The sequence below is a fragment of the Callithrix jacchus genome, chromosome 15 (assembly GCF_049354715.1).
Source record: "Callithrix jacchus isolate 240 chromosome 15, calJac240_pri, whole genome shotgun sequence".
Lineage (NCBI taxonomy): Eukaryota > Metazoa > Chordata > Mammalia > Primates > Cebidae > Callithrix > Callithrix jacchus.
In genome coordinates, this window is record NC_133516.1 from 77,026,788 (window position 1) to 77,050,140 (window position 23,353).

A 23,353-nucleotide genomic window follows, 5' to 3' on the forward strand; every position below is an offset into this window, starting at 1 on the left:
CTAAATGCTGAAGGAGCAGAGGATGGGGGAGGATTATTAACCAAAAATTCTATACTCAGCAAAAAAACAAAGGCAAACTAAAGAAACTTTCAAACAATAGCTGAAAGAATTACCAACAGAACCACTCCTCAAAAAATACTACCAGAAGTCCTTCAGGCAGAAGGAAACTTATACTAGATGAAAAGATGAGTTCACACAAAGGATGAAGAGGCCTGAGAATGGTAACTATGTGGGAAATGTGTAATACTTCTTTCTTATTATCTGAATCTTTTCAAAAGCTAATTGATGGACCAAAAGTAGTAACAATGTATTGTGGCTAATGTAAAGGGGCATAATATCACTTGAAGGTGACCTATAATAAATGATGTTTACTAAAAATTCTAAAGTAACCATTAAAATAACAAAGGTATAGCTACAAGCCAACGAAAGAGATAAAGTGAAATAATAAAAAGTTCTCAATTAAACAAAAATAAATAGGACAAATAGAGAAAAAGTAGCAAAATGGCAGATTTAAACCTAGCCATATCAATAAATACATTCAGAGGCCGGGTGCGGTGGCTCAAGCCTGTAATCCCAGCACTTTGGGAGGCCGAGGCGGGTGGATCACGAGGTCAACAGATCGAGACCATCCAGGTGCACGTGGTGAAACCCCGTCTCTACTAAAGATACAAAAAATTAGCTGGGCATGGTGGCGCGTGCCTGTAATCCCAGCTACTCAGGAGGCTGAGGCAGGAGAATTGCCTGAACCCAGGAGGCGGAGGTTGCGGTGAGCCGAGATCGCGCCATTGCACTCCAGCCTGGGAAACAAGAGCAAAACCCCGCCTCAAAAAAATAAATAAATAAATAAATAAATACATTCAATGCAAATGATCATAAAACTCCAAATAAAAGACAGACATTTCCAGATTGGATAAGACAGCAAGACTCAATTGTATGCTACTATGAGAAATCTATTTCAAAAATAAAGTCACAAATAAGTAAGAGGTGGAAGGATGAGAAAAGATATCTCATGCTAACACACATAAAAAGAAATATGTAATAGCTATTATATCAATATCAGACAAAGTAGATTTCAGAGCAAAGAATATTACCAGAAATAAAAAAGTTAATTTCTTCTTATTATTATTAATGGAACCAACTCATCAGGAAAAATAACAATCTAAAACATTTGTGCACCTGGTAGGAGAACCTCAAAATACACCAGCCAGCAAGTGATAGAACTTCAAGGAGACATAGATAAATCCACAATTATAATCTAACATTTAAATACACTGACCTCAATAATTGATAACTGATAGAAGAAATAGACAGAAAATCAGCCACAATATAGAAGCCTTAAATAACACTATATACAAACTTGCCCTCATTGACATTTATAGAACACTCAATTCAGCAACAGTAGGCAGATACATATCTTTGTGTAGTGCATGGCAAACATTTACCAAGAGTGACATATTCTGGGCCATAAAACAGTCCCAGTAAATATTAAAGGATCCAAGGTCACATAAAGTCTATTTTCAGATTATAATAGAATTAAATTAGAAATCAATAACTAAAAGATAACCTAGGAATCTCCACGTATTTGAGAAGTAAGTAACACACTTTTAAATAACCCATGGGCAAAGAAATAGCTTTTTAAGAATTGTAAAGTCTTTTGAACTGAATAAAATCAAAACGTAACATATTAATACTTGCGGATGCTATTGAAGTACTTAGAGAAAATTTATAGCACTGATGCTTATATTGGAAAAGAGGGATGATCTCAAATAAATGTCCTTAGTTTTCACCTTAAGACACTAGCAAAAGAAGAGCAAAGTAAGTTTAAAGAAAGCAGAGCAAGGTGCAGTGGCTCAAGCCTGTAATCCCAGCACTTTGAGAGGCTGAGGTGGGCAGATCACCTGAGGTGAGAAGTTCAAGACCATTCTGGCCAACATGGTGAAACCGTCTTCACCTAAAGGACAAAAAATGAGCAGGTGTGGTGGCACGTGCCTGTAATCCCAGCTACCCGGGAGGCTAAGGCAGGAAAACTGATTGAACCTGGGAAGTGGAGGTTGCAGTGAGCTGAGAGTGTGCCATTTCACTCTAGCCTGAGCAACAAGAATGAGCTGCATTTCAAAAAAAAAAAGAAAGGAAGAAAAGAAAGAAAGAGAAAGAAGGAAAGAAAGAAAAAGAAAGAAAGTAATAAAGATTAGACTGGAAATAAGTGAAATAGACAATAGAGAGTGTGAGAGTGTGTGTGTGGTGACATGAGTCCTGTTTTATTATTCCTACAGTGCTCTGTAAGCTCCTCTTTCGGCAGCTTTTGTATGTTTCTTATTTTGTTTCTTCAATGTCTGCCTCTCTGCTCTCTCCTAGGCCTGCCAGTCAGCAGAGCAGATCTGATTTGAGGGCAGCTGGGAAGCTGTCCCAATCTGGAGAGCCTCTACAATTAGCAAAACAAGGTCTGGAATTCCTGGACTCCATTCCCTGTTAGCAAGAAAGTGAAACACGTGATGCTCTGCTTTGCTCTCAGTGTCAAAACCTTGTGCTCATGGGCCCTGGCAGCTGCACAGAGAGCCCTGAGGACTGAAACCCTGCATGGGTACATTTTGATGGAGCAGGAAGAAAAGTTTCAGAGTGTGGGGAGGGGAGGTCCAGAGCTTTCACTGATTTATCCACAGAACAAACAGATGCGGAAACAGGAGCACAGCAGGAGAAGTGAAACTTCCCGTGTTCCAGCAAAGCCTGGTCCATAATGTGAGGCTTTGTGAGTTTCCTGTGTGTGACCTTCACCTGGACCCTCTCTTTGTCCTCTTTTTGCACCCAGTGATGTGTGGCCTGGATCCCTTCCCTGCCCTCAAGCCTTGCCCTGGTCTGGCGTTCAGCAGGACCTCTGTGCATTAAGGATGGAGGATAGTTCTTCGTGCTTTCTCTACCAGGTGCATTTGCACCTGCTCAGAATGCTGGGAGAGCAAAGACCCACTATCTCCACTAATCCATCTATTGATCCTGCTTTGGTCATCAGGCTGGGTCTAGCCTCCACACTGCTGCTGCTCAGGGTCTGGGGAGGAAGTCACTGAAGCCATTCACCAGGTGGGGCTCTCACAGGGGTGAGGGCAGCACAGAGCTCAGAACCTGAGGCTCTGGTTGCAGGAGTACTGCAAGTGAGGAGCCCACAGAGCATGGGGATGGGGAAAGGGGAAGCCAGAAAGTTACATGCTGTGAGCAGGGGGTCACAAGGGAGATGGGGAGCCATGGGAGGATGCCTGTCCAGCTGTCACTGCCCACACCTACTGTGCAGTGGAGGAAGACACCCAACACTCTGGGCCTGCCTTGGGGGGCACCCAGTAGTCCCCAGGCAAGGACTGACCTGTTTCTGCTGGGGGGACACACTGCACAGGGCAGATGGCAGTGCTAGTGAGGGCCAGCCTGAGCTGTGAGGTGGTAGGGTCCAGTTGTTACAGGCACAGGACGCTGCAGCAAGGGAAGAGAGGGCAGGGGGCAGGAAAGGAAACAGCCCAGGAGTTGGATCGCCTCATTCCTGCCCACCAGAGCAATCGCTCCTGAAACTGGGGCCACCCTGCTCTAATGTTCCCTGGTCAGGGTGAGGTGAACCTGACTCACTATGGCCCAAAGCCCCTGGGTCCTCAGAGCCCCCATTGCTAATACACAGCGGATGATTCACCCCTCTGCAGGGCTCCTGGAGTTTCCTCTCATGGCAGCTGGCTTCTGAGGCCCATGCTGCCAGGTATGTCACCCCATATAAGTTTGCCTGGGTTGCCATGACAAATATCAAAGACTGGGGGCTCAAACAACAGACTTCTATCATCTCTCAGTTATGGAACCTGGAAGTCCGAGATCAAGGTGTCTGCAGGGTGGGCTTCTCCTGTGGCCTCTCTCTTTGGCTTGCAGATGGCTTCCTTCTCCCTGTGACCTGTGTGTCAGGGTAGTCATCTCCTCTTATGAGTACAGCAGTCATATCAGATTAGGGCTAACCAACAAGCTCATTTTAACTACAAGCTCCTGATCTGACAAATGAATTCAGTAAACTTTCAGGATACAATGAAATGTACATATAAATTTCAATGTACATATAAATCAGTAGCACTGGCATATGCCAACAGCAGCCAAGCTGAGAATCAAATCGAGAACTCAATTCCTATTACAACAGCTGCAAAATAAATAAATATATACGTACACACTTAGGAATATAAGTGTTCTTAACCAAAGAAGTGAAAGATCTCTACAAGGAAAACTACAAAACATTGCTGAAAGAAATCATAGATAACACAAACAGTAACACATCCCATGTTCGTGGATAGGTAGACTCAATATTATGAAAATGACTATACTGCCAAAAGCAATCTACATATTTAATACAATTCCCATCAAAATACCATCATAATTCCTCACAGAAGTAGAAAAAACAATCCTAAGATTTATGTAGAAACAAAAAGCCCACATAGCTAAAGCAATACTAAACAAAAAGAACAAATCTGGAGGCATCACATTACTTGACTTCAAACTATACCACAAGGCTTTAGTTATCAAAACAACGTGGTACTGGTATTAGGCACATAGATCAATGGAACAGAATAGAGAACCCAGAAATAAAGCCAAATATTTACAGCCAACTGATCTTCAACAATGCATACAAAAACGTAAAGTGAGGAAAGGACACCCTATTCAACAAATGGTGCTGGAACAACTGGCAAGCCACATGTAGAATTAAACTGGATCCTCATTTCTCACCTTATGCAAAAACCAACCCAAGATAGATCAAAGTCTTAAATCTAAGAACTGAAACCATAAAGATTCTAGATGACCTCAGAAAAACTCTTCTAGACATTGGCTAAGGTGAAGAATTCATGACTAAAAACCCAAAAGCAAATGCAACAAGAACAAAAAATAAATAAGTGAGACCTAGTGAAGCAAAAAAGCTTCTGCACAGCAAATATTAATAATAATAATCAGCAGAGTAAAAGACAACCCACAGAGTGGGAGAAAATCTTCACAATCTACACATCCAACAAAAGACTAATATCTAGAATCTGCAAGGAACTCAAATCAGTGGAAAAAAGCCCAAATAATCCCATCAAGAAGTGGGATAAGGATGTGAATAGACAACTCTCAAAAGAAGATGGAAAAACAACCAACAAACATGAAAAAATGCTCAACAGCACTAACTTTCAGGGAAATGTGAATCAAAGCCACAGTGGGATATTACCTTACTCCTGCAGAAATGGCCATAATTAAAAAATCAAAAAATGATAGATGTTGGCATTGATGTGGTAAAAAGGGAGCACTTCTGCACTGCTGGTGGGAATGTAAACTAGTACAACCACTGTGGAAAACAGTGTGGAGATTCCTTAAAGAACTAAAGGTAGAACTACCATTTGATCCTGCAATCCCACTACTGGGTATCTACTCAGAGGCAAAGGGTCATTATATGAAAAAGACACTTGGACATGCATGTTTATAGCAGCACAATTCATAATTGCAAAAAGTTGGAACCAACCTAAATGCCCGTTGACCAATGATGGGCATCTTTACCCAATGATGGATAAAGAAAATGTGGTGTGTAAACATGGAATATGTTCAGCCATAAAACAGAATGAAACAATGGCCTTTGTAGCAACTTAAATGGAGCTGGGGGCCATGAATAATGAAGAAGTTAAGTAACTCAGGAATAGAAAACCAAATATCATATGTTCTTACTTATAAGTGGGAGCTAAGTTATAAGGATGCAAAGGCATAAGAATGATACAAGGGACTTCGGGGATTTGCTGGGAGAGTGAAAGGGGTGAGGGATAAAAGACTGCACTGGTTGGGTGATGAGTGCACAAAAGTCTCAGAAAACAACACCAAAGAACTTATTCGTGTAACCAAAAACCACCTGCTCGTCCAAAATGATTGAAATAAGAAAAGAATAAACTGGATTGTGAACCCATAGATGGATTCAAATTTACGTAAAATTCAGTATATTATAGAAAGTAATATTCTACAATAGTGGGGCAATAATAATGTAAAAGTAGTGCTAAGTCAGCAGGCTTATCATTTGGAGTTAAAGTTAGATATGTTACAGGATATCTTACACCAAAATAAATTCCAGATTCATTATACAAGCATAAAAATAAGGCTATTTAAAGTATGGTGCTAGAAAAAAACAATTAGGTGACTCTTTTAACAAATATAAAACAAGGTAAGTATAACACTATCGCTAGAAACTATAAAAGAAGACATTGCTAGATTTAACTAACAAAATTTTTTAAATTAAGTTTAGAATTAATCACCACACAGAAAATTACTAAGGCGCGTGGCACATGCCTGTTGTTCTAGCTACTTGGGAGGCTGATGTGGGAGGATCACCTGAGCCCAGAGTTCAAGTCCAGCCTGGGCAAAATAGCAAGACTGCATCTCAAACACAAAACAAAAAAGAAAGTTACTAAAGAAATGATCAACTAGAAAATAAAAATGTTTGTATCACAAAGTTAATACGCTAACTACATACACAGTTTTTACAAACTAAGAAGAAAGGAGACGAACAAACCCCCAAAATAGTGAGCAATAACAGCTGCCAGCTTTTCCTATTTGAGAATGCAAGCTGCCTTAATGAATGAGTTTGTATTCCCTTCAGAACAAACCTTTGAAGTAGTTACTGTGTTTTCTATACTTTGGAGGTAAGGTATCAGAAGTTTAGGGAGGGTAACCAAACTCCCACGTTCGGCTGGACTTGCAGAGTCAGGCCATAGCCCTAGGCATGCTAGGTGCTGATTCCTAGGCTGTAGCCCAATCATGAAAAGACAAGGCATCTAAATTGCTAAGAAATATAATCTGGCAGATTAAGAGTACAAGTCACCCCAGTTACATTGTTGCATTAAATATTTAGATATCTTATATAAACTAAGTGCAAACATGTAAATTTAGCACACGTTAAAGATGACACTAGGATTTTTCAAGCCCCCCTCAGGCTGAGAAACATGAAAGATGAGTAACACCCAGTGTTAGTGACACTGTGGGATGTTAAAGAAAATACTATTAAATTTCTCTTGTTAAAGCATGGCAAGGTAGGCTTTATTTGGGACCATTGTGATAGGTGCAGGGACAACAGCAATGGGATTGCCTAATGGGGAAGATAGATCGGGCTCCACTCTGGATATACCACAGGAAAGTCGGAATTTATAACCATAGAGCCAGACTGGGGTCAGTGGATGGAAAATGACTAAGAGGAAGCATCAGGGGTAAGGAGGTTCCTGGCTAAGCCAACCTAACAGTGTTCTTGATGAAGACAGGTCAGCATGACAAGCATCACCTGGGGGATGGTGGTGGGTGAAGAATCTGATCAGACATGAAGAACAAGGAGTCCTTGCCAAACTGACAGCTTTGTTCTTGCCAAATCTGGATTTTGCAAGGAAGTGCACAAATGAGTCAAAGGGAAGGTTCAAAGTTTGGCCAAGCATATCATCTTTGTCAAGGGACAGGCAGCCTCACTTGTTGGTGGCCATGTAAAGCTGATCACATCTCTGAGTGGAGGGGAGGATTCCCAGGGAGGGGAGGAGGCACTGATTTGGCCATGGCACTCCGGATGCAAATGTGGACGCCTTTGTAGCCTCAGTGTCATACTTTGTATCCTGAATTGGTTTGGGCCTTTTGACTAAACCAACCTGGAAACTAATCTTAGAGCAGCATGTGGTGACTGGAGTACGGTGTAAAGGCCTGGATGTAGTTGCCAGCATTGCCCTCACTAGAGGTGTAGGCTTGGGCCGTGGAAGCTGGAGGTTCTTCATCTGCCGAAGTGGGTGGTCACTGCACTGCCCTTACGGTTGCTGTAAGGACCTGGCGAGCTATAGAAGACCTAAGCTGTCTTTGTCTTCTGTGACCGATTGCTTTTAAAAATGATGATCTGACAGCTGTTATTGGAGTATATATGTATATATGTATGTAGTTCCGTGTAAGCACATGTGTGTACATGTGTGCATGCATGCTCATGTGCATGTATGTGTATCTATGTGGATGTCTGTGCATGCTTGTGCATGTATGTCTACACTTGTGAATGTGTGTATTATATATGTATATGCATCCATAGATGTATGTGTGTATCTATGCATGCATGGGCATGCATGTGTGTACGTATGAGTGTTTGTGCCTATGTATGTGTACCTGTGTGTGCAGATGTATGTGTGAATATGTTTATGAGTGTGTATATGTATGTGTAGACATGTGCATGTATATGTATGCACATGTGTAGCATGTATTTATATGTGCATGTGTGTCCATGCCTGCATGTGTATGTGTATCTGTGTATGTGTGTGTATATGTGTGCACTTGTATTTCTGCGTGTGTGTGTGTGTGTGTATGGAGGGGCAAGGCCACTAGCAAAAGACTTGGCTCTAGGAGTAGAGTTTTCTTCCTGGCAGCAGGGCAAAGGGAGTGGAGATGTTTGGAAGGAAAAGCAGGAACCCAGTTCTGCCCTGTGGAGAGGGCCCCCAGAGCCCGTGCAAGGCTCATTCTTGGGCTGCTGACCTCAGCAGCAGAGATGGGGCAAAGCCAGAAAGGCCAAAGGCAACCAAGGGTCAACCTACAAGCACAGAAAAGTGCTCAGTTAAAAAGTGACTCGAGCCACCCTTTGGACTAGAGGCCTTGTTCTTCCTCCTTCCCCACATGCTATCAACTGGTGTGCAGCTTAATTATTGACGTTTAAAAGTGAGTTAACTTCTTTCTTACAGATGAATGGCAATTAATAAATGTGGAAGGGATGAGAGACGAAGATGATGAGCATCAGAGGACTGCAGGGTGCATGGCTGAGGCAACGTCACCAGCAGACAGTAGAATTAGCAGACAGAGATCTAAGCCATAAGCAGTGTCTCCACGTAGCCGTAAAGTATCTCTTCAAATATTTAATGGTTACAAAGGAAAAACAGCAAGTTGACAGGGAAGAACCCTGGCAGGCACCACCCTAACCAAGAGATCAAGGTTGGCATGACCAGGCACAAGGCACACTGACAGCCCGCACCCACTGGCCTGGCCCACCGAGAAGGCACACCACTTCGGTGGCATCGTCAGAAAGGCACTGCCTCAGTCCAGTGCAGGGAAGACGTCAGGCAGACCTAGGTGAAGGGGCTGTCCACAAAGCAACAGACCCATCCTCTTAAAAAGCACCATGACAGGCAAGGGGGGCTGAGGCCCTGCAACAGGGGGAGACGGAGAGTGGTGACCGCCAAATGCACGTGGGAGCTGGAACAGAGGAAGGCACTGCCTGTTGTCCAGCTCTCAGGAACATGGCGAGGTGAATCTCAGCTCTCATAAACGCACTGTGATGAGTGGGATGCCAGCATGAGCAGAGGCTGGGGGTGGGGAGGCCTCTTTCGCAACTCTTCTGTAAGCCTAAAATTATCTCAAACTGAGATGCTTTCGAAAGTGAGTTCATGAATAGAAATAGGTAGTGGGCAGTGTGTGTGTCACCCTCCAAGCATATTCCGCAGCCCTTGCTGGAATCCAGCTTGTGCTGATTTAGGAACAAGTACTGTGGATGAGATGGCACCACCATGAGCACTTTCTGCAGGGTCTTCTGGAGGGGCAGGGAAGGGGCTACCTGAGCCCTGGGTGAGAGGCATTTATAAACTGAGGATGACACATCTCAAGCCAGGCCTCTCCCAGACAGTCCAGGCCCTGTGGCCACCAGGTGTGTGCTTACACAGGCCAGAAATGCTTCATCCCCACAGACACGTCTAGGGTCCTCTGCAGCTCCTCCCAGAGTCTGAGAAGGTGCCTGGAATGTAACCTGGCCAAAATGGAGCTCCAGATTCCACCCGCCAGCAAGCCTGCTTCTCCTCTGTCTTCCCCAGGTCAGAAAATGGTCCCAAACCAAGAACTCATCATCTTTTCTTTTTGAGGCAGAGCCTCACTCTGTCATCCAGGCTGTAGTGCAGTGGCACAATCATGGCTCATTGCACCCTCAACATCCCCAGCTCAAGCAATTCTGCCACCTCAGCCTCCCAAGTAACTGAGACTACAAGTATGCACCACCACACCTGGATAAATTTGTTTTTTTAGAAATAGGGTCTTGCTATGCTGTCCAGGCTGGTCTTGAATTCCTAGGCTTAAGTGATCCACCCACCTCAGCCTCCCAAAGTGCTGGGACTAGAGGTGTGAGCCACCACCCCTGGCCTAAAAGTCATCTTTGGTTCTCTGTTCCTTTCATGCTCCGCTGTTTGCCCTGCCTCCAAAATCTGTCATTAGTCCATCACTTTTTCTCCCTCTGTCACATCATCTGTTCTCCACCAGGCAGATAACCAAGCCTTTTAAAAACTCCATCAGGCTGGGCGCGGTGGCTCACGTCTGTAATCCCAGCACTTTGGGAGGCCGAGGCGGGTGGATCACGAGGTCAAGATATTGAGACCATCCTGGTCAACATGGTGAAACCCTGTCTCTACTAAAAATACAAAAAAAAATTAGCTGGGCATGGTGGCACGTGCCTGTAATCCCAGCTACTCAGGAGGCTGAGGCAAGAGAATTGCCTGAACCCAGGAGGCGGAGGTTGCGGTGAGCCGAGATGGCGCCATTGCACTCCAGCCTGGGTAACAAGAGCGAAACTCCGTCTCAAAAAAAAAAAAAAAAAAAGCAAAAAACCTCCATCAGATTTGTCCCCTCCTGCCTCGGACCCCTGCAATGGCTCCTCACCTGGGTTCAGCCTCCCCTGCTTCTCTTGCCATCTACTAACCTCCGAAAGGTCCTCTTTGTCTCCCTCTGCGAGCCTCACTCCTGCCCTGTCTTCCCCTGCTAAGCACTGGCTGCTTCCCTCTCCTCACCCAGACTCAACCCCAGGGACACCTCCCTGACTGCTGCTGGCTAGCTCTCCTTCCTCATCTCATCCTCTTTCCTCTGCAGTCCTTATTCCTGCCTGGAATGCTCTTCATTGATCCCTGTGTTTATTGACCCTGCTCTTCTAACGCCCATCTGTGAGAGCACGGCCTTCTCTTTCCCTGTTTTGTAAATCAAATCTAGAACAGCACCTGGCACACAGTAGGTGTTCAATAGACATTACTCAAGTTAATTACTTAGTCAATTAGCCACTTTCCTTCTTTAACTGTAACCCTCCCGTGGGGCAGAGCAGGAGCTGGGCAGGTAAGCTGGCCCGGAGGAGGTTTTCTGGAGGGAAAGACAGCAATAGAAACTGTTGGCCCTGTGGCTGAGTCTATGGGGAATGGCAAGTCACTTGGGGTGACTTAGGGTCACCTGGGAGCCCGCTAATTCCTCAGACGTGGCGGAACTCTTCCCACCTGTGAGGGAACAGCCGGCGTGGGATTTGGGACCCCAGCCCCGTACTCTTCCAGAACCAGTCAGGGAGCTATGAACTATTCTGCACCTGGCCTGCCAGGTAATCATGCCACACAGGGAATCTGCTGTGCATCCTGGGAAGTGGAGGAAGAAGAACCTGACCAAACAGCACGGTGCAAAGGAGGGGCCCGCCTTGGCCACTGAATGCTCCTCTGTGGTTTTACTGTTTTGGTCACTTCTGTGGGCACTTAGGGTGTAGGAGGAATGAATCAGGTGAGCTGTGCTGGCAGCAGGCCACAGAAAGTGAAGGGACGGTGTCTGTTGAGGGGGACTGGGGGACTTCTGGGGTAAAGGAAGAGGGTGCTAAGCCTGGCAAGGAGCAGGGATCAGGACAGCAGGGTACCTGGCTGGCTGGCCCAGGCATGAGATTTGAAACCTCATCTCCTGGTGATCCACGGAGCTTGAGTTCTAGGCCTCTGTTCATCCCTCACATTCCTGGGTGACCAGCTGATCGGCCAGCCATGGGCAGGTGGCAGAGTCCTGGTCACAGATGCAACCAGCCCGAGGACATCCATGAGCCTGGAGAAAACACAGCTCAATGTCGAAGGCAGGGAGGCAGCCAGCTGGGAGAGTGGCAGCCCCGGCCTCCTTCCCTCCTCCGGGAGCATCGCTGCTGTGCTTTAGGGACACTCATTTGCAGTTTATTTACTTACCAAGTCGTGACAGTTTTTAAGAACACTCTTTATCTCTATGTCCAATTTCAGTCCTTCCAGTTCTGGTGAACTTTCCTCCATCCCCATCTTGGTTACTCATTCCACGTGGGCCCCTCCTTCTTCTTCGCCTCTCCACCTACATTGTTCTGGATGCTTCTCAAGCTTTTCTTCTGCTCAGGGGGCCTTCTTTTTTGAAGTGTCAGTTTTATGTTTCGCAGCTTCCAGGGATTATTTTCAGGGGTCTTTTGCAGGTCTCCTATTTTTGCGCTTATTAAAAAATGTCATGGGCTGCTCTGGTCTCAAGGTTGCCATGCCCTTGTTCATTTCCTTGCTAGTAGGTTTCTGCCATTCTCTGAAATCTTGGGTGGGGAGCCACCTGGAGGCTAGGTAAACAGGGCAAGGGCACCGCCCCTTCCTGCAGGAGCCCCTCCCTAGGGCCACATGTGCCTTTTCCTCCACTTGCTCATGAGTCTTTCCCTTTAACTGCCTTTCTTCTTCAGCAGTTGCTGAGGGTTCCTGGTTGTGGGAGCATGTATCAGACATGGCCTTCTGTCACCTTCTCTGAAGGCAGTGGCCTCTAACAGGATGAAAATGGATATAGATAAAAAAGATTTTTAAAATGGTAAAAGTACAGAATGAGACATTTTGACAAGGCTAATTTGATATGACAATTTGGAAGTAGCTCAGTCGAATGGCTACGTTAAATGTATATGCGGCATATATTTTTAAATTGCCAAATAATATGTAAAGTGACCCAGTTCTGTTCCCTTCCAGATTCAGAAGGGAATTGGGTCATTCCTCTCCAAAGCAGAAAGAGAGTTTTCTGCTTTGTGAGAGTTCTAGGAGAAAATTCAGGTGGATGTTTCTGTACTCTTGGAACGGAGGCTAATACTGGCAACAATGCTGGAAAACATAGCGCTGAAGTTTGACAGATTTGGCCTCATACCGTGGCAAATGACAAACTCTAAAAGGAACTCTTGTAAGACAGAAAAAAATGAAGGAAGGAAGGAAGGAAAGAAGGAAGGAAGGGGCACCCTAATAGGGCAAACGGGATGTACAGGTTAGAAATAACTGTGAAAGAACTGGAGGGCACTGATGGGCCAATCAGGGGCAGACAGACCCCCCTCTTCCTGGGGCTGGGCTGGGCTGGGGTGGTATCCACAGGTGCAGCCCTGGAGCTGGGCTTGCCTGCCTGCATTCTAGCATCCCTGTGCATTCCCTGAGAGCTGGCAGTCCCCACTATGAGATTCTAGCCTGGAAATGTGCTATAAGGAAGCTTACAGCAGCAGAGCATTAAAAAAGCAAAATAGAAATGTAAAAGGAAAATAAAAACTTGGGACCCCAATTCCCTCTGCCAAAAGAAACAAAATAAACTGAAAGCAGAGTCTGCAGGAAGCTGCCTTTCCTTTCTTCCTAAGCAGATAGAGACAGATAAAAGGTTAAAGATCTCCACTCTGCGTTCACCTCATCTTTGTGTAAAGAGCCAATTTACTGCACAAGGGATGAACACATAATTAGTTGACCACTCCCCTACATGCTCCTTTTCTCTTGCAACATGTGGATTCAGTAATGAGACCACACCCTCCCCCTGTTCCCTCCAGCCAGCTTTTCCCCTTTAAATACTGAAGCCCTCAAAATCTTTGGAGAAAGACACAAACCTCTCTCCCTGGATGTGTCCTTAACCTTGGCAAAGTAAACTTCTAAATTGATTGAGACCTGTCTCAGATAGTTTTTGGTTTACAGAAAGAAATGCAATTTCAGTCACAAAGGGAATGATAAAATAAGTTGTTATGCATCCATAGAAAGAAGACATTAACATGATAAGCCCTGTATTTATTAACCTATGCTTATGTTAAGTAAAAACAGGCTGTACAGTCACAGGTGGAACACAGCCACAAGGAGAGAAGTGAGAAACGTATCGTCTTTTAAAGTTGTTTCCTTGATTGCTAGTGAGGTTGAGGATATTTTCCCATTTAGGGGCCAGTTACTTTGTGGTCTGTGAATTGCCTGTTAAATCCTCACCCATTTCCTATGCTTTTCTTATTGGTTAGAAAGACATGTTTATGCAACACAGATATTAACCATTGGCACATTACTTCTATTGTAACCTATTTTTTCCCTGCCTGCAATTTGTCTTTTAATTTGTTTAAGGAGCCATTCATTTAGTTTTTGCAATATTCAAATCTGTCAGTCATTTCCTTTATGGTTTCCAGGTTTTGTTTGCTGCTTATTAAAAGCCTTCTTCACCATGGGATTTTAAAAATATTTTGCCATATTTGGCTCTAAAACTTTTATAGATGTTTTAAACGTTTAGCCTTTTAATACACCTGTTGTTCATTGTTGCAAATGATAAGAAGATTCTAACACTGGTTTCAAAATGGATCATGAGTTTTCCCCAAAGCCGCTGTTGACCTTCCATCTTGGCTTTGAAAGGCCTCCTTTAGTACTAAATTTCCACATAAACGTGAATCTTTCTGGATTTTCTATGTGAATTACTAAAGTCTTTTTGGAGCTTTTTGAAATCATCTTCAGGATTCCTTTGTATTTCCTCTTTCAGATGAACTTTCAAATCAGCTTCTCAAGTGTCAACATCCCTCTGGGATTTTCATTGATATTGAACTGAATTTATAGATTTTGCAAGCAGAAAAAAAATTACTTGAGTTTTTGGGGAAAAAAAAGTCTTAAATGGTTGTTTTCAGATTGTATCACGATGTCCGTACCTCCGAAGTTGCCCAAATTGTCAGGCTTGTGGGCCTTGGAGTGAAGGCTGGGGAGCTTGGGGCTGCTGGAGGCGTCCAGCCCTGATTGTGTGTCCGGGAGAGTGAGCCCCGAAGTGAGAGGGCCATGTGCTGATGGCACAGCCAACTTCTTGCCCTCGGTCCAAGGAGAACTAAGGGACGAGCTGCAGCAGGCGCAGTGGACTCAGGCGGGGTCAGGAGGACGCTGGTGCAGGGTGTTGGGCGTGGCTCCTTCCCAAGTGCCTTGCACTTCCCAGGCTGGGCTGAAGTGGGGTCGGGGGCGACTCGAGTGGGGACTGAAGTAGCCAGCCTTGGCACCTATCCACGGCAAATAACTGACTGGACTCCGTCAGGTTTTTTGAGGAAAGGTTTATTCATACCCATTGTATGCACATGTGCAAATTCAAACCCACGGCTTGCAGGAGTCTGAGCTTTCTCGAAGATCAATTGCTCCCATGCTACCATTTGCAGTTTGCCGGTCTCCAGTAGATGATTTCTGAATATTTTAATCAACTCATTATTAACCATTCACATGTCCACTTAGCCTAATTGTAAGCGATTACACTTGTGGGTTTCACAGGCCAGCTGTATTTTTAGTACGCATTAAAAAAAGCATGACTGTTGGGTTGTGATATGCTGGCCCACCTGCCATGTCGAGTCATGGTAGCCGCGCTCTGGCAGAGAGGACGGAGCCTGAGTGCGAGCCCCGGAGGCCTTGGTCTTGCTCAGGCTTTGGCCCCAGCCCCTGGCAAGGACCTAGAGGAAAGAATTTCAACGTTGAAGCTTCCTCCGCCTCTCGTGGAATCAGGTCGTCGACTCAGCGCTGCAATTGCTGGGAGGTGAAAGGCGCGTCCCTGGCGGTGCGGCGCCTGCGGGTGCCTCTGGAGCTGATTCCCGTGCACAGCCCCTCGCGGTGATGGGGTCGAGGGGGAAATCCAGGCTCCCGAGCAAGCTGGGGCTGGCTTGGGACCAAGGAGTGTCCTTATTCTGTAGCTCTGAGAGCTCACAGAAGGGGGCTGGGGAGGAAGCGGACAGGCGGGGTTGGGGGCAGAAGAAAGCGCCCACATCAACTCGCTGGCACGAACCACTTGTCCCCTAGAACGGGAATCCCTGCCGGGTGAGGGAGGCCGGAGCTGAGCCTCAGCCCCAGGAAGGGCGGGGCCTCTTCAAAGCATTCCCTCCGCAACGCTCTGGTAGCCCTGGGACTCCAGCCTCGCTTGCCAGCTACAGCTCAAAGGGCCTCTGTCTCCCTCGGGCCTGGGGGTGGGAGTAGCCTCAAGATAATGGAGTGCGTGAGCTGAGGCCTCATTCGGAGCTCTCGCCACGCCACCGTAAGGAGAGACCAGAGGGCCAGGACAGGGAGCGGGACTGGGCAGAATCACACAGCCAGCCAGGGGCTCCAGCTACAGTCCCCCAACCAGCCCAGGCCATCCCTGACTTTCAGGGAACGCTGGTAGCTGTTTTAGCTCTATGGGGGTGCGGGGTGGGGAGCTAATGCAATAGAAAACATGCCGCAGGTATCATGCAAAAGAGGCCAGAAGGAAACTTTTAAAAGTGGGACAAATACAGTATAGAATGCTAAGCTAATATGCTTAAACATCTTAAAGCAATACATATTTTTAAAAGAAACATCAAGCCAGGCGTGGTGGCCTGTAATCCCAGCACTTTCCGAGAGAGAGGCAGGAGGATCCCTTGAGCCTAGGAGTTTGAGACCAGCCTGGGCAACATAGGGAGACCTCGACTCTTAAAAAAATAAAATAAATGTCAAGTACTAAAAATAATTCAAGGTATTAAAAAAACGCCGGAGAAGAAATCTCACTTAGGTGCAAGTTTTGAAATCATAGTAAAGCAAAGGTAGCAGATGTAAACCAAAAACAAAATTCTTCTCAGATGGTTGGGAGTCTTCTCCCCCAACCATCTGAATGGACCCCTCCTCATGGCCAAAGGAATTCCAAAGTTAACCTGAAAAACTAGTTTAGGCCATGATGGGAAGAGGGGTGGTGAGACATGTCTCATTATACCTGCCTCTCTTTTGGAATTCAGGAAGGGATGACCAGTATTAACATCAACACAGACCTTAGTGTCTGATGAGAAACATTTATCAATTCTCTCTGAAGGCTGCTGCTTGGAGGCTTCTGTATGATAAAACCTCAGTCTCCACAATCTCTTATAGTAACCCAGACATTCCTTTCTGTTGAAAATAACTCTTTCAACCAATTGCCAATCAGAAAATTCTGAAACCTACCTATGACCTGGAAGCCCCCACCTCCCCCTTCAAGTTTTCCTGTCAGGACCTCCTGAAGCTGTGTCACAGGTGTGTTCTTAGCCTTGGCAAAATAAACTTTTTCTAAATTGATTGAGCCCTGTCTCAGATATTTTTGAGTTCATCCAGAATATGAAGAATCCACCAGGACAATAAAACAAAACAAGACTTGCCACTATCTCTAGGTGAAGAGAGTCCGAATTTAATTGAATTAGAGAATACCTAACTGGTGCCCACTGAAGAATCTGGCAGAAATTTGCTTGATGGGTTGGTAGGGAGAAATCCCTATACCCCTTGAAAATTTGTATAAAATTGTCAATACATGTCCACATCTTTATTTTTGCGTGCATAATATCCAGGTCTCCTGTTGGATTTTCAAATGCATGTACTATCACTTGTCTTTTCCTGAAAGTATAGTGATGCCTGTTGGGTTCTGATAAAATTCCTTTTGTTTCCTTAAGGATATTTTATTCCTAATCAGCAAAAACTGGTTTTCTATACAATAGGAATATTATTTGGCCATAAAAAGGAATGAAGGACTAATACATGCTTCATACAATATGATTAAACCTTGAAAACACGCTAAGTGAAAGAAGCCAAACAGAGAAGATCACATATTATATGATTTCATTTATATGAAATGTCAGAGAGCTTTGTTGCTTTAGTCTACAGGGATAGTAGATGGGGCTTGGGTGGGGTAGTAGCTAAGTGTACAGGGTTTCTTACTGAAGAAATGAAAATGTTCTATAATTGAATCTGGTAATCGTTGCACAACTTTGTGAATATACTAAAAACCATTCAATTACATACTTTAAATGAATGAGTTGCATGGTACATGAATTGTATCTTAATAAAGCTGTTAGAAAAAAATTAAGTAGGTCAAGCACAGCGGGTCGTGCCTTTAATCCCAGCACTTTGGGAGGCCAAGGCAGGCAGATAACCTGAGGTCAGAAATTCGAGACAAGCCTGACCAACATGGTGAAACCCCATCTTTATAAAAAATACAAAAAAAAAAAAAAAATACCTGGATGTTGTGGCACATGCCTGTAATCCCAGCTACTCAGGAGGCTGAGGCAAGAGAATCGCTTCAACCCAGGAGATGGTGGTTGAAGTGAGCCGAGATCGTGCCATTGCACTCCAGCTGGGCGACAGAACGGAACTCCGTCTCAAAAATAAGAAGAAGAAAAGGAAAAAATTAAGTAAATGTACACAAACCAATGTGAGGAAAACAATAACAGTAAAAGTCAACCAAAGACATACAAAGAGAATTAAATAAGCAGCAACTCTCCAGATTCCTGGAAAAGGAGATTCAACATTTTAAAGACACAATTTCTTCTAAATTAATCTACCAATTCATTTCAAGTCCATTCAAATGGAAGTGACTTGAAATTCAATAATTGATTCTAAATATCATCAGCAGGAATACATGTTTGAAAATACTGCAGATTTTTTGAAAGAAAAAAGCAATGGTGGTTATTTGTATTATCAGATGTAAAACATATTATAAAAGTACAGTGATTGATGAAAAAAATCCTTCAGGACATAGGAAAAAGCAAATAGAGCAATGAAGGAGAACAGAGAAACAAAACGAGTCTCATGCATACCCGGCCCTTTAGTAGGTGATAAAGGTGGCATTCCAAATAAATGAAATGAATTGCAGTTCACCCTTGGACAATGCAGGGGTTAAGAGCACCCCTCATCTCCCATGCAGATAAACACTTGTGTATAAGTTTTGGCTCCCCCAAAACTTACCTGCTAATGGTTGATTGTTGACAAGGAGCCTTACTGATAACATAAACAGCTGATTTACACATATGTTGCGTGTTATATGTATTATACACTGTACTCTTACAATAAAGTAAGCTAGAAAACAGCAAATGTTATTAAGAAAATGCTAAGGAAGAGAAAACATATTTACTATTCATTAAGTGGAAGTGGCTCATCATAAAGGTCTTCATCCTCATCATCTTCGTGTTAAGTAAGCTGAGGAGAAGGAGGAAGAGGAAAGGTTGGTCTATCTGTCTCAGTGGCGGCAGAGGTGGAAGAAAATCTGCCGTAAGTGGGATTCTTGCAGTTCAAACCCTTGCTGTTCAAGAGTCACCTGTATTTGGCAAGTAACATTGGGCTTTATGGCCAAAATCAGAAAAATTTAGATTTCTTCCACATGCCTATTCATCAGAATGAATTCCAGAAGAAATAAATATTAAGACTTAAGAAATAAAACGTTAAAGGAATTAGAATAAAATATAGAAAACTAATTCTATAAACTTAGCATAGAGATGGCTGTTGTCGGCCAGCAGAAAAGGTGGATTTCCCATAAAAGCTAAAATTCCCACATGGTAAAAAGACTTTAAAATAAATGATGGAATGAAAAAAATGGTTTAAAAATTTCAATATTGGAGGAAATTTTAAGATCTGAAATATATAAAGCATTCCTAAATTCAATAAGGAAAAGATATACATACACGTATAAGACCTTTCAAATATTATCTATGTGAAAAAATACAAGAGTTGGATTTAGCCTGAATTTTTTTTTTTTTAGATGGAGTTTCACTCTGTCACCCAGGCTGCAGTGCAGTGGCGCAATTTCGGCTCACTGCAACTTCAGCCTCCAGGGTTCAAGGGATTCTCCTGCCTCAGCCTCTTCAGTATCTGGGATTACAGGTGCATGGTGCCACTCCCAGCTAATTTTTGTATTTTTAGTAGAGATGGGGGGGTTTCACCATGTTGGTCAGGCTGGTCTCGAACTCCTGACCTCGTGATCCCCCTGCCTTGGCCTCCCAAGTGCTGAGATTACAGGCATGAGCCACCGCGCTCAGCCTATAGCAGGATTTTTTTGAAAGTGAAGTTGAAGGCTCCTCAGCAAGAAATACACTGGTTGGTTTAAAGCAGAGTGTGAAGATCACAGGTGCTAAGTAAATACTCACCACGGGGAGATCTCGGCAAAGGAGAATCTGAGGCCCGGAAGGACAGGATCATTGTTAGAGGGCACTCCTAGGTCCCAGGCCCTGTTTCAGGACTTTTGAACACTGTTATCAAGCTATCACTGAGACCCAGAGAGATTAAATAATTTAACCAACATCATACAGCAAGTAGGTGGTGAAGCTGGGATTTGAACCCAGCCATCCTCCTCCAGGAGTGGGCCGCAAACCACTGTAGCACAGCTGCCAGGCAGCGGGGTGGGCTTTCCTCCATTCTGTTTCCTGTGACAGAAGCCTGGGAGCTCCCTGGACCCCTGTTCCTCTCCTGCCCGCACCATCCAAGGCCGTCTGTGCAGCAACAGCGGACCCCCGCAGGGCATGCCCACTTCAGCCCTCAAGCCTTTCCCAGCTGCAGTGACTGTCCACCAGCCTCTACTCTCCCTCTGGCCCCCAAATCCTGCTTTCCAAGCAGCAGCCCTGGGTGATCTCTTCATAGTGCAAATCAGATCTGGTTACTCCAGGGCCTGAAACCTCCCAGCAGCTCCTATTGCAGCTGGAGTCCAATCTTGTCCTTTGGATGGTGCTGCCCCTCCCAGTACCCACCTTTGGCCCTCACTGGCCTTGTGCTTCCACCTCATGGAGCAGCAGGGGCAGTTTCCACTGACTCTGCACCTGCCTGACCCCTACTCACTCTTAGGTGGCAGGTTCTCACCTCCTCTTCAGAGATGCTTTCCGCCAGCACCAGCTAGGAGGGAGGCCAGGATGCCGCTGGAGGAGCCAGGGAGGACAACTCCTAAGACCTCTTGCTTCCAGCAGTGTCCCCCTCCGGCACTGGTCCCCATGGCAGCCTGGGCTCTGTGGGGCTGACAGGCAGCACTGTCTGCTCCCTTCCCAGAGGCTAACTTTCAACATTAGGTTGGCCACAGTCCCTTATTCCCATCCCAGTCTTACCAGGCTCTGCAAACTGACATTTTGCTCATTAACAATTTGCCAGAAAAATCTGAATTCATGTAGTGGCAAAACTTGATCTGAATTGACTGAAGCCATTATAGTCTTCACTTGTCCTAGTCAGTGTGAATACTCATAACTGTCACCATGGGAATGCTGATGCAGACTATCAGGTGCTGCCCCAACCCCTGGAGGGAGTGTTACACAATACAGGATGTGGACACTGGGTGCCTTCTAACACTTCATGGAGTCCAAGTTCAGAAGATATCTGTCCGGGGAGCTCAGAGCTCCCTCTTTCATCTTCCAACACGTTGCCTCTCTTGTCTGTTGTCACTCGTTGGCCTGGTCCTGTGAGGCTGGCGCAGAAGCTTGATTTTTGAAAAGGTATGGGAGGGAGGAAAGATAAGCATGTGATTTCACTGTCACGTTTTATAGAATGGTGTCACTTTAAAAATTCAGAAAGGATGGAGAGTGAGCAAAAGAGAGAGAGAGAGAGCGCACAAGAGCTTTTGATTCACGAACACCAGTGAGAGCAGCCCATCCTGCATCTCCACGGGGATCAAAACTCCAGCATGTGAGAGGCTGATGGCCATTCTGTGCCTGCAGATGTGACACCCCGACGGCATGCTCATGGGTACCCAGCCTGAAACTAATAATCTGAATATAACTTATATGTTTGGCTCTGTGACCTCCCCCAAATCGCATGTCAAATTGTAATCCCCAATGTTGGAGGCGGAGCTGATGGGAGGTGATTGGGTCATGGAGGTGGATTTCCCCTTTGTTGCTGTTCTCGTGATAGTGAGTGAGTTCTCTGGAGAGCTGGTTGTTTAAAAGTGTGTGGCACTTCCACCCTGCTCTCTCTTCCTCCTCTGGCCATGTGAAGATGTGCCTACTTCCCTTTCACTTTCCGCCAAGATTGTAAGTTTCCCAAGGCCCCCCTAGCCATGCCTCCTGTATAGCCTGCAGAACCGTGAGCCAACTAAATCTCTTTATAAGTTATCCAGTCTCAGGTATTTCTTTATAGCAGTGTAAGAACAGACTTATACACTAACCAGCAAAATGAGAGATGATTTCTTTATTAAACAAAAGGAAAAGGCACCATATGGTTCACAAATGTTAATGTCATATGAAGTCAATGAAGGGCTACAGAAAAGTTCCAGATTAAAGGGTGGAATGACTAAATGCAATGCCTGAATCTAAGGATAGGATACCTTTACCTAGGGATGAAGGACTGTGATCTATGCAATTTACCATGAAATGGTTCAGAAAGAAATTTTATGTAGAGGTATATATACGTTTGTATTTGTGTATATGTATAGATACGTGCATGCATGTACATGTATATACACACACATATATACATATACACACACATATACATATATATGCACATATATACATATACACACATATATACATGTACACACATATATACATATACACACATATATACATGTACACACATATATACATATACACACATATACATATACACACACATATATACATATATACATATACATATACACACATATATACATATACACACACATATACATATATATGCACATATATACATATACACACATATATACATATACACACATATATACATGTACACACACATATATACATATACACACACATATATACATGTACACACACATATATACATATACACACATATATATACATGTACACACACATATATACATGTACACACATATATACATATACACACACATATATACATGTACACACACATATATACATATACACACACATATATACATATATAGTCACAGAAGATGATAAAGCAACTGTGGCAAAATGCTAGCAATAGGTGATGCTGGGTAAAGAATAAGTGGGCATTCTTTGCACTATTCTTATTGTTACCATTTTCCTTCATTCTTTCATTTCCAAAAGAAAAGGTAAAACTCTATGCATATCTTGGCCCTCAACATCTCCCATTTAATCTTCGCTTCTTGCTTTATTAGCATTAATACCTTGTGTCACAGATTCCCCAGTTTTCTAGAATTTTGTTGAGATTGCTTTGCAATGTTTACTGAAATGTACATTTTGCTTTTGTAGTCAGCAGTCTCAACGAATATGCTCTTCCTCTGCGAGTGTAGTTTCCTAGCAATTTCTTTAATTTTGTCCATGGCAGAGCCTTCAGTCTCTGTCCTCTCTGATCTAGAATTTTTTCAGGCCCCATTTCCCCCTGCTTACTCCTACTTGAAGGAGAGAACCATATGGACCTGGTGCTGGTTGGTAAACAGAGCGGATGAGTGCCCCTCCCTCTATCTCTTGAGAGGAGGGTAACTTGAGCTAAACATTTCTTGCCAACTTCCTGGTAGCCTAGAGGCTTTCGTGTTGTGAGCCTCTCCTGTCCTGAGAGTTGGGTCTTCCGAGAGCCTGTGGTCTGGCTGTTCTTCCACAAAGGCCTGAGTTTATTCCTGCAGCTTGCAGCAATCTGCAGGGTTTTCCTCTGGCAAGGAAAATCATAGCCCAAAA